A 12,561-nucleotide genomic window follows, 5' to 3' on the forward strand; every position below is an offset into this window, starting at 1 on the left:
CGAAGGAACAAGGCCTGCTGGGAATGTGAATATGTGTTTATCCAATGATCTTAATTCATGATTACGTTATGTTGTAAAGCTACTTCTGGATGTGTTGTAGCTTAGTTGTAATAATCAGCAATGCAATCAGCAATTGGTAAGCTACAAAGTGGCAGACAGAAGATGAGACGAAAAAAAGATGAGAATTGGTGGAGACTAACTCCAAATTAATGAAACACCTCGAATCAAAGATTCTAGAGCGCTCGAATGTTGTTGCTGGCGTTTAAGCTAGTAATGCTGATGTTAAGTCCTACCTAAGGAGTAGGCTAGCATGGGACAAGAACGATTGAGTGGATTGGCCATACTCTCCATAGAGAACAGCAGTTGGATGCATCAATGACTTTGCTGAACAGAAGGCCCATAGAGTGAACATCTAATGGGTGAGTTACAGGTGGCTTTTTGTTATGGAGTAGGCTGTGGGGTGCACTTCCTGTGACCTTTTTGTGGAATATCTGTCCGCTGTTTTGTGCTGTTTTGCTTGATGCTTTTCTTGATGGCTATAAACCTGTTATGCAGCACATGTTCTAGTACCGGGCCATTTACCCCCACCCCCCAACATTCTAAAAAGCTTTGACTCTTGAGAATCCAAAAATGCCAACTTTTTTCATGTACAATCTGTATAGTGCTGTACATTCTCAGATTAATCTTATTATGTCTCAATTAAATTTGATCCAAAATGCCCCCCTCCCCCTCCTCCGCTTTTGGTGCTACCCTGACTTCTGGCTGCAGTGTAGCTGCAGCACCATAAGTAGATGCAACATATTGGGTACTGAAATATTCACAAGAATCCATAGAAATTGAATCTTTATGTTGTATTATCCAATATAAATTGTACAGATGTATAGTTTATCTTATACACAACCATTGAACAAACAAAGTAAATGCAAAAATAGAGACCTTTTTGTAATTATTTCATATTCTGTGTAGTCAGTCTATATCAGAACACCTGACATACAATCTAAATAGTCCACAAGAAAGTGTTACCTTTCATTTGAGACCAGGATTATGCTTCTACATCAAGAGGTTGCCATAGCCTGGCTAGTGCCACCACTTCTCAATTAGACGTGATCTGGGAACCAAACGTTCATTTTCTCGTATTTGAAAAAAAATGCCCAGATCCATTCATTGGGTGCCACGGATGTCTATCAAATGCATCTGTACATAGCTCATCATCGTCTTGCTTTCCCACCTGTTCTGTGATTGGTTCCCTATCTCAGGCGAAAATTTGCTCCATGGTCTCCAGGCTGCCTTAGCAGCGTGAATCAAATTGCGCGCAAGGCAGCATGGGAACACCCAGGCTAAGGTTGCCACACAGTTAGCCTTTTATTGTCAGTGTGCATTTGGGGAACCCAAAAGTCCTATGGGGAGTTTCCATAGAGCATTTTACAAAACGCATGAGCATACCTTGGCAAATAATGGTCCAAAGCAGTCATTTTTTATTCTGTATTGATCTGCTTTTGCACACAGCTTCACAAGACCTGGTGCTAGGGCTCAGTTGTGTTTCTAAGTCATCTCAAGTGACCTAGAGCAGTGGTTCTTAAACTTTTTGGGCAACCCCTAGTTTAAGAATCACTGACCTAGAGGGCTGAAATGGTGGTCAGTTCAGAGATATTTGTTATCCGGCAGAAATATAAAACAGTATTCTAGCCTCTGTACCTCTGTGCCAGTACTTCCCACAGCTATTCTGATTTGTTGTCCAAGAAACTACAGTGTCTAAGCTTTCCAAAGAGGTCAGGCATTTGATTATAGGCCAAAGTATGTAGGAGCAATGATCTCCTAAGTAGATGATGTACAATGCCGGGCAAAATACTCAAAATGGGTCGTATGCAGAAGAATTTAATTGTTCTGTGGCTTTATGGCATCTGCGTTTCGGTTTTGGATGTTGTGGGAATTCAGAGGTGGCGATGAGTAGTCAGCCACTCTCCATGTCTCTGTCTGATCATATGTTGGGTGGGGGGTTACAATAACTATAATACTACATGGGAGGGGGGCAGAATTATTGTCTGTCATAGGACCCACATTTTCTAGCAGCGCCCCTGCATGTAAGGGATGCAATAAGACCACCAACAACAACCAAAACCATTAATTGTCAAAGTGTAACTGTAAACTAACTGCTTTGTCAAGGTGTAAACTAACTTCTTCCTGCCTATGCAAATGTGTCATCCAGATACATATTTACAAAGTTCCAAAGATACTGTCAGCCTGTAGTGTATTCCATTACTATTTCATTTATCTCTCAACCTTCGCAGTTCTGCATGGCATGCCTACTCATCAGCACAGGCCTGTCACTCAACAGCCAACAGTGACTGCAAGCAAGCAAATATGAGAAAATATGGCAACAAACAGAGCTCTTACAGGTAGGCTGCAAGCATAAGCATAACAATTGTGCATTTTATGACTAAAGCATGAATGTTTCCACATAAAATCTACACACTCTAAGGTTTAATTTTAGACGTGGAGCCATTTTGTATCTGACCTCTGGGGGTCAATGACATCATCATTACATTTCCCCCCATTATTCTCCATTACAATAATATATATGTTCACAAATATGCAGTTTTATTCCAATAGAAATTATCATTTTGGCCTCAGCTATTGCCACATGTGATGCCACATTTTTCCTAGAAACACCAGTTTGGTCATTCCAGGTGTAAATGTAAACATAGCAACCAGGTATAAGCATCCATAATGGACAACTCCTGTTAAGCCTTTTTGCATGACAGTTATTTTTTTAACCACTTGTGCTTATTACTAAGTTTACTTTTATTACTAATTACTACTAGCCTGGGTTTTCCCATGCTGCCTTACGCGCAAGATTTTATTCACGCTGCTAGGCAGCCTGGATTCTATGGACTTTGTTTTCACCTCAACAAAGGAACCAATCACAGAACGGAGGGAGGGCAGCAAGACGATGACAACACACCGAAGCCGTTATGAGCTACCTACAGACGCATTTCATTCGTAGCGCCCAATCAGCGGCTCTGGGCATAAACCACGTTTCAAATACGAGAAAATGAATGTCTAGTTCCCAGACCCCATCTCAATGAGATGAGGTCTGACGTTAGCCAGGCTAAATTACTACATGAAAAATAAACAATTTACAGGAAAGAATTATTTATTATTTAAAAGAATATGTAACAAATTAGCATATTAGTGACCACACACCATAAGCTAGCATGATAGCAAAAATGCTAATCAAAATTTTAGTTATTTTACATTTATCAGTAAACCCCATGGAGTTTGTTTTGTATGCTAAGCCACATATCCCCAACCAGCGCAAAGTACAGACCTACCGTACACTACACCAGCGATGCACAACATCAACTAGGCTACACTCACGCATAGTTTAGGTGAGCTATAGTTAAAACAGAAAAACATACGTGCAAGGGTATTAGCTGCATAGATTCAATGCAGATCCATGAATCTAGCTTGTATGTTCTTCAAGCGCAAGACTGAAATAAGCTTCGTGAGAAGGCTTCATGAAAGCGTAGCAGCTACAGTGGTTTAGGGGAAACTGAGTATTGGTGGGTGGTATCGGGGAATTTTTATGAATACGAGTACGAGTATATGGGCCCAGTATCGGCCCGATCCTCGATGCCAGTATCGATCACTACTTTTCACTCTTAAAATGTTTAATGCAATTTAGGAGTACTCTTAGAGATAAAATAAAATGGTTTGTCAATATGGGCCTTGATGTACATCAAATAATTCATGGTATCAGGGTTGCTAATATGTAATAATACTGTATGTACCTATATATATATACATAGGTACATACAGTATTATTAAGATATAACATCTTTCATCAGTTAATCAGTACTGTCTTTTGCAATCACAGGAAAAACCATGGGCAGATCAGATTATTGGCATCCAAATAAACACAAACAATAAATACTAGAGGTTTCCTCTCTCAAACCTTCCTATTAAAAAACAATTACATCAAGGAGTCAAAGTGCAGAGTGTAATCGATTCTACAGCGAGACCACTCATCGTCCTCCCCTCAGGGAAGAGGTGAGACGTCCGTCAAAGCCCGGCTGATGAGGATCCGTCACCAAGGAGACACTAATGAGCTTGCTTCTCTCCGCCCGACATGACCAGCGACATGTCAAGTGCCGTGGTGAAAGACGCAGAGATTAATACATTTTGGCAGCCTCTATTATATCATATCCCGCAGGTTTTGCGGTTTAGCTGAGGAAGAGCGATTGCTATGCCAAGGTCACCGGAAATCCAGAGATATAAGTAGTGATGAATAGGGTATTAGAGTATAAGCTGAGCATACTAAGAGCCAGGTTGGATAACATTTCCTTTTGAATTTGAATGCAACGACCTGATGTAATCATCGGATTCTTTATCTGTTATCCAGGTTTTCAGTGGCACAATATGTGAGCTCAATTTGTCCAGCTGCACTTTATGGCCACATTCTTTACTATCTAAAATGGCTACCTATTATCATTTGTTTCAATCAGAAACAAGTCATAAAAAAAACTCCACCGGATTGTCTGAGAGGACATTTTGTTCAAATGATGACCTCAAGACCGTTGTCTGCACACAATATACACACAAGCATGATGCAAGGCACACACACACACACACTAAAATGTAGTTGTCCTACATAAACACTCTCTCTCTCTCTCTCTCTCTCTCTCTCTCTCTCTCTCTCTCACACACACACACAGACACTCACACACACAGTCTCAAAGTCCCAATGATACTGTAGGGTAGACAGTGCCCTTATTAAATTGTAATGGGAAGCTCATATTGTGTCAGAGTTTACTTGTCAGGGCCCTATGCTGTTAATGAAATGGCACAGAAAGATCATTACAAGAGGAAGGTAATTAAGATAATCTCTACTTTAATTAGCATTGGTTGTTATAGTGATGTTAATGTGTGTTCAAATGTGAGAGTTAGTACATGGTGTGTGTGTGTGTGTGTGTGTGTGTGTGGGTGGGGTAAAAACTACAGGAAAGGAAAGTTAGAGATGTGGACTTACATATGTGTGTGTGTGTGTGTGTACAGGGAACAGCCTGAGAGAAAGAGAGGCGTGCATGCATGAGAAGGTTTTATGGATGCTAATGGCTCATAAGTAAGACCCTCCAAAGACGAAACATCTAAAATATGCAGATGCACATGAATATCCAGGCAGTGCTTTTACATAGAGGGACGTCTGAACCAGCCATTGACACACACAAAAACACACACACACACTCTCTCTCTCTCTCTCTCTCTCCCACATTATATGTCATTTGAAGATAAAGGGATGAAGACCTCCAAAGCTGTGGGTCTTACGTTGACTATCTTGCACACCAACACACTGAACTGGGTCAAACACTGAGGAGCAGACTGGACCGTCCATTGCCAGTGCTTCCAGTCCTCAGTCCTCAGTCCAGTCCTCTGTCAGGCTTTAAGCTCCTGGGATCTGTGCGGGCTGTTGTTGGCACCGTGTCTAGTCCACACAGATCCACCATCTGCAAGGCTGTGCATTGAATGGACTGAGCCTTGTGTTGCCTGTCTGTGGGGGGCATGTGCTGGTCTGTGGGGCATGTGCTGGTCTATGAGGGGCATGTGCTGGTCTGTGTGGGCATGTGCTGGTCTGTGTGGGCATGTGCTGGTCTGTGTGGGGCATGTGCTGGAACTCAGTGTTGTTTTGATACAGTTGGGTGACTAAAAGAGATGCATATCACTCACATTCACACACACACACAGACACAAACACACAACACACACACACCAAAAACTCCGCTTATGCAACAACAGAAATGTAATTAATTTAACTACAGTCACACACACACACACACACATCAAATATATGTGCTAAGCAATGGAGCTGACACCCGCTTACAGTTTTCAATTAGGTGAGAGGATTAGTGGTCGGCCAGCTCATCTGAACACATTTGAGTTTTTGCAGCGTTCGTCCCACCGGCACTTCAGAGCAGTGATGAGCGATCTCACGAGTCCACACACAGCCTCACAGAGTCCATTACACACTAGCAAATCAATTAGAGAAGTTAAAACATTGTGCCTGTGTGTGTGTGTGTGTGTGTGTCATGTTTGCCTTAGGCAGCGCATGCACATTTCCCCCCATTGTGCCCTCTGATCTGGCACCATCATATCTCTGCCTAGGGGAAACTGATTGGTAAATATAACTGATTGGTAAACACGCACTGTCTCTCCCTCTCTTATGCGTGTACACACAAACGCATGCACGCACACACACACACACACACACACGCACACGCAAACACACACACACACACACACGCACACGCAAACACAATGAAACACACATGCACACGCACACACTCTCTCTCACTCACAGACACACACTCACATATTAGCACACAGACTCACTGACTTGCACACACACATATAAAGAAAGAGAGAATACATATGTATGTTTGTCAGACAGAGACAGATGGTAAGTGAACACAAACACTTTTTCACAAAGTACAGTAATTTGACATATGAGGGAGAACAATAAACAACACTAACAGACCTGTCATTCATCATGTTTGTTGCACTCAGTCATATGTGTGCAATACACACTCAAAGAAGATCAATGTTTCATAAACTCGGTATTTAATCCAAACATACTTCAAAAGAAAAGAGACACATATCACAACACAACACACAGTGAGTATCTAACTCCAAGAACATCACAGTTTCATAACCTAAATTAAATACCCACAAACACAGAAGTACACACACACACACAGACACACACCAGATGTGCTGGTGTCACCACACTAGTTAAAACATCAATCAAAAGTAAATACCACATACATACCCGGCCACACACAGCTACAGTGACAAGCCCCCCACCCACTGCAATTTACCCATCGATCACAGCACACGGCCATCTGCCATCTTGCCATCCAAAGGCCAATCTGACTGAACTGACCTGCAAACATACTCTCTCTCTCTTTCTTTCTCTCTCTCTCTTTCTCTTTCTCTCTCTCTCTCTCTCATACACACACACTATGTGGGTACCTGAATGCATACAGTATGAATTAGGACTGTCAATCCATTAAAAAAAATTAATCTAATTAATTACATACTCTGTGATTAATTAATCTAAATTAATCACATATATAATTTTTGCTGTAAAAGTATTTTAAATATTTAAATTAAAATGAATCATTGAATAATCAGCATTAGTGACATCAAAGTTCAAAAACTCTTTTATTATTATTTTAATAATGGCCATAATAATATATGATGACCTAATATGCTGAGGAAATAAATTCAAAAGTGCTTCGGGAACAAGTTTTCTTTCACATACAAGGTATTTCAGGCCACAGGTATAACCTAGGGGACACAATGAAAATAAATTAACACTCCCCTCAATGTCAACACTATTTCTATTACCCCCCACACACACACACTGAGGTGGATGAATGGAGAGGTTAGTGGAGGAGAGGGTGATGCATAACTGCAAGCTGAGCACTTGAGTGAAAGAGAGGAAGATGGTGGGAACTCAAGAAATCAGGATTATTTTACCCCCATGTCACCCCTTCTTTCAAGATTCATGAAATCCCCAACAATTCACTCAAACATGTCTCACGACAACCTACCAACCACTGACAACACAATATGATGACTGTGTGTGTGTGTTGTGTGTGTGATGACTGTGTGTGTGTGTGTGTGTGTTGTGTGTGTGTGTGTGGTTTGTCATCTCAGCGTGTTCCCTCTCCTTAGCCCTCAGCATGTTGCTCACTATTCAACATGTCTCTGCAGTGAAGCGTGGAGCGTGTTTGTCTCTCTGTCAGTCAGTCTGGGCGTAGTGCTGAAATATTGATAGTTTAATCTGCTATTCTAGTTTCTGCGGCTCAAACACCCCGGCAGAAATGTAGGACAACAGATCTGCAGCATGTGAGCTACAAGACACTTACATTGAATTTTATGTGTGTGTGTGTTTAAAATATGTTAAAAAAATGAAGCTCAACTGAACTTGAATTTAGTTGAATTGAGAGTTCGTCACTTAGAATAACGTCTACACTGACAAGTGGGCACTGAAGTGGAGACAGTGAGTGATGCAGATGGAGACAGAGTTAGAGAGGAAGGGTGAGACTAAAAAAAGGAGAGAGAGAGAGGGGGGATACAGCAGAGGCGTATGGAAAAAAAGAATGAGGAAGAGAGTCTTACTCTTCTGACCCTTTGAGATTTCCTGTGGCTGAAACGCACCATGCTGCCCACTGCCTTTAGGGCACGTCCAGCTGTGTGTGTGTGTGTGTGTCCCACATATGAAACAATAAGAATTCAAGACCGTCTTCTCAATACATGACAACAAGGGGCACAACAAAAAGAGCAACACACACACACGCACACACCTCGCCCACCTACTGATTTCCCTCCTCGTCTGTTTCTGTGTTCAAACGGCGATGTGAGAGACAGAGAGAGACAGAGAGGAAGAGAGACAGAAACACGGACACAAAGCCTGGGTGGGCAGATGAAATGAGCCCAGGAGAATGAATAACTGCAGACTTTATGACACATAAACACGCAGTAGTGGAGGACGGGAAGCACGACATCCCAGTGGCCCTCTGTGGCTGCCCCTGATAACTCACCAGTGTCCTGGGCTTCAAAGCACCGCACGCTCACACACACACACACTCCCCCTGCCACAACGCTCCTCACACACACAGCCGCAGTGTTAATTAGACGCCTCTGTGACATCAATGTGCTCGTTTGAAGACGGACTGACTGCCTGAACCAAGAGATGACACACTAACACACACACACGCAAGCACGCATGCTTGTTTTGTTGTTTGTTTACATGGTTAGGAGTGCTTGAATACTTTCGTTATTTTTAGGGAGGTGGACATCAATGAAAGCGTCATGAAAGTGTCGAAACTCTTAAATATGTATGTGTGTGCGTTTGCTTGTGTGTGTGTGTGTGAATGTATTTGAGACTGATGTTTAACACACAACTTGTCAACTTACATGTCTGTCCTCTGATGATCCAGCTAGAGGTAAGGTAGGCGTTTCTAGAGACACTAGTTCGAATAAGATAGATTTTGTATTCAACCAAAAACAAATCGCACCCCTTCAAAGCGAGAGCATTGGCTGGCTACTGCTGCAGCACTAGTCCACAAGAGAGACAATTGGGGAAAGAAACACAGTGAATCACAATCACCTAACCTCATAGCATGAATCATATGGCTGCCCTTGCTAACACTACATTCGTGTCTCATTCACGTCTGCGTTTCGTTGTCTACTGCATTTTGTTGTACTCTGCACAATGACAATAAAGTTGAAAATAATCTAATCTGATCTAATCTAATCTAATCCTACAACTATAAAAAAAAACACACAAGTATGTTAGCCTGCATCACCACATTTGTAGAATATCCCATTTGAAGCCAATATATACTAACGCAAGACAGACACCCTCAAATAACACTTCAAAGAATAGTTAACTTAAACACAGACAGCAAGAGAGTGTTATGTGTAAACATAGCTATGTAGTTGTCATTGGCATTGGGAAAATAGGATAAAATGTTACATCACTAGCTACATGGGCTACATACTTCAGGAAAATACCACATTCCCCCCCAAAACCAACCAGGTACTTATCCAACAGAAATACTATGGTGTCACTTTTGGCTGAGAGGTTGAACCCTTGATAAGATTTTTGGAATATTGAGTTTTTTTATCCTAAGGGTTGTACAGGGTTGGACATGTGGCCAGTCAGGTTTAAAAGCTCCGTTGCAACTTGGAGCCCGTACCCCCACCCCCACCCCCCGAGAAGCAAGACCATTTTAGTCCACCCGCCACCACTGAGACTTGGAGCGCTTTACACACAGAAATGTCACAAGGGCTGAGTCACACAACCCTGAGCGTCTGCTCTTACCACCACAGCGTGTGGCGCTTCAGAGGCCTCCTGAGAGGCAGGCTGTACCGCCTGGGGGGGGGTGGAACGGGCTCAGCGATTGCCTTTTCTTTTCCCCTCCTTTCTCACTCTCTTTCTCTCTTCTTCCCTCTCTTTTCTCTTATCGCAGCCTGGAGTTGAATTACATTCTCAGGGGGGAACCACCGCCACAGCGGTTGGCTTCATGCCTGTTCAGAACAGTGACAATTGAAAATGGACTCCTACCTTTTTTTTATTATTCCTCACCCAATTAATGAAACAACAGTTTTTTGTTAAAAATGTAGCCTTTGGTCACCCCAGCGCTTCCCATTTTGTCCATCATGTGTGTTTACATGGAGGAAGAAAAGGGTGGGTGTGAGTGTTTGCGTGTGTGTGCACATGTGAGTGAGTGAGTGAGTGTGTATGTGTGTGTGTTTGTGTGTGTGTGTGTGTGTGTGTGTGTTTGAGTGTGTGTGCACATGTGAGTGAGTGTGTATGTGTGTGGGTGTGAGTGTTTGCGTGTGTGTGCACATGTGAGTGAGTGAGTGTGTATGTTTGTGTGTTTGTGTGTGTGTGTGTGTGTGTGTGTGTGTGTGTGTTTGAGTGTGTGTGCACATGTGAGTGAGTGTGTATGTGTGTGTGTGTGTGTGTGTGTTTGTGTGTGCATGTGCGTGTGTGTGTGTGTTTGAGTGTGTGAGTGTGTGTGTGTCAGCCTCCACGGATGCTTCTGTCACCTGGTCTCACCTGGGAGGGAGCACACACACTTACCTCAGCACCAGCTGATACGCCTGCCTATCCTCCTCAACCAGAGAGACGAGAGCGAAGCAGCTAATTAGCGCTATCCACTGGAGGAGAGCCTCCTCGAAATGAACACCTGCGTATGGCGTCAGCTCTCCAATGATAACAGTGTTTGCAGCTAGTAGGCTCTTAAGCATGCTGCTGCTCCTCTGGTATGAGAACAAAACCTTCGGCCCCACCGTGTCCTGTTTAAGGCCTGTTTAATGCATACTTTACTGCATTTTGCATTTCAATTTCGCTGATGCCAGAGATTCGCTAGATTCATGGGAGGTCTCAAAGCAATTTAACTGGTGAATAACTTTCTTTAATTTACAAAGAGGCTTTCAGGAATACCAGGATGTAATCCCCAAACGTACTGCTAAGTTTTTCCATTGTTTATTTTTTTTTAAAGGAGGAGGGGTGATTAAAAGTACAGAGAACTTTTACCACACAGATAACAATTTTTGGCAAAAGAGGTTCTTTATACAAAAGGTTTCTGTGCAGCTTCCAATGGCTGTGAATGTGCCAGGTACGGTGCTCAGTACCCTTAGAGAGGATTTTCGCTCAACTATTCTTTGTCAGAAGGTTCTAAGTAGAACATTTCCTCGCATTATCAAAACTCTTCTAGTTTTAGATTACCGGTAGGTTCTAGATTTAATCTTTGCAGGCAATAAAACTGAAAGGATTGCAACGTTTCCCAGATCACCGGGCACTAAGAGAGGAGATTCAACTCTATCCCTGAAGACTGGAGTGCAGTTAGTTCAGCTGCAGATAGAGAGAGGAGGAAAAAGATGGAGGATATTAGAACAGATGATGGCAGTGTAATACAGTAGCTGCAACATCCAGTGATTCCTCATGGTCAATGCGGTACATCCTGGGGTAGTGTGTGTGTGTGTGTGTGGGGGGGTACATCGGTCAAACAAGGGCCGTAATGGATGTGGGTGTCATTTCGTGGCATCAACTTCATCAGATGCACAGAAGAGGAGTGTGTGTATGTGTGTGTGTGTGTGTGTGTGTGTGTGTTTGTATGTGTGAGACAGAGAGAGTCAAACAGTGATTGTGTGGGTACAGTTATGTGTATACACAGGTAGGTTTGTTTGTGTGTGTGTGTGTGTGTGTGTAACAGTCATGGTGTGTGTGTGTGTGTGTGTGTGTGTGTTTGCGCATGGTGTGTGTGTGTGTGTTTGTGTGTAGTCAAGTAAGTTGTCTCGGTGTGCATGTGCGTGTGTGTGAGAAAGAGAGAGTGTGTAAAAGGGTAGGTGTGTGTGTGTGTGTGTGTGTGTGTGTGTATGCGCTTGTGTTTGTTTGTGTGGGTAAAGAGAGAAGGGAAGAAGGTCTAATCAGTGTGTGAGGTGTGCTGGCAGACTCAGACAGCCAGAGGCGGAGGTCAGTGTGTGGGCAATCAGGAGGAGGCTGGCAGCACGAAACGATGGCGGCCTCAGCAACAGGAGAGAGGGTAAGGGAGCTGAGGTTCACACTGTACAATATGGAAAACCCCCAGACAGTGGACACTATGGTCCACTAGGCAGAGAGCCAGCCTTACTATTAGGCTATCAGACCAGCTCCCCACAGACCACACTGGCCATCCGGCCAACACCAGACAGGCCATGCTGTCTGTAGGAGGACAACAGGGGCATGGGAGAGCTCAATTGGTGTTTTATGTCCCCAATGTCGTCTTCCAGGCAGCGCTGCCACCGTCGACTTAAAGGCACCTAATCCTGAATCTAACCTTAACCCAAACATGTCAAAGTCAAGGCCCGGCCCGCGAATGAATTATCTACGGCCCCCGGGATGATATTTGATTAGTATTAGAACCGGCCCGCAGGCCACAGCCGCCGGCTGCTGTTTTACACGCACCAGTACTCCATTCCCCACAATGCAACGGTAGCCCACGAACT

Source organism: Alosa alosa, chromosome 19 (assembly GCF_017589495.1).
Source record: "Alosa alosa isolate M-15738 ecotype Scorff River chromosome 19, AALO_Geno_1.1, whole genome shotgun sequence".
Classification (NCBI taxonomy): domain Eukaryota; kingdom Metazoa; phylum Chordata; class Actinopteri; order Clupeiformes; family Clupeidae; genus Alosa; species Alosa alosa.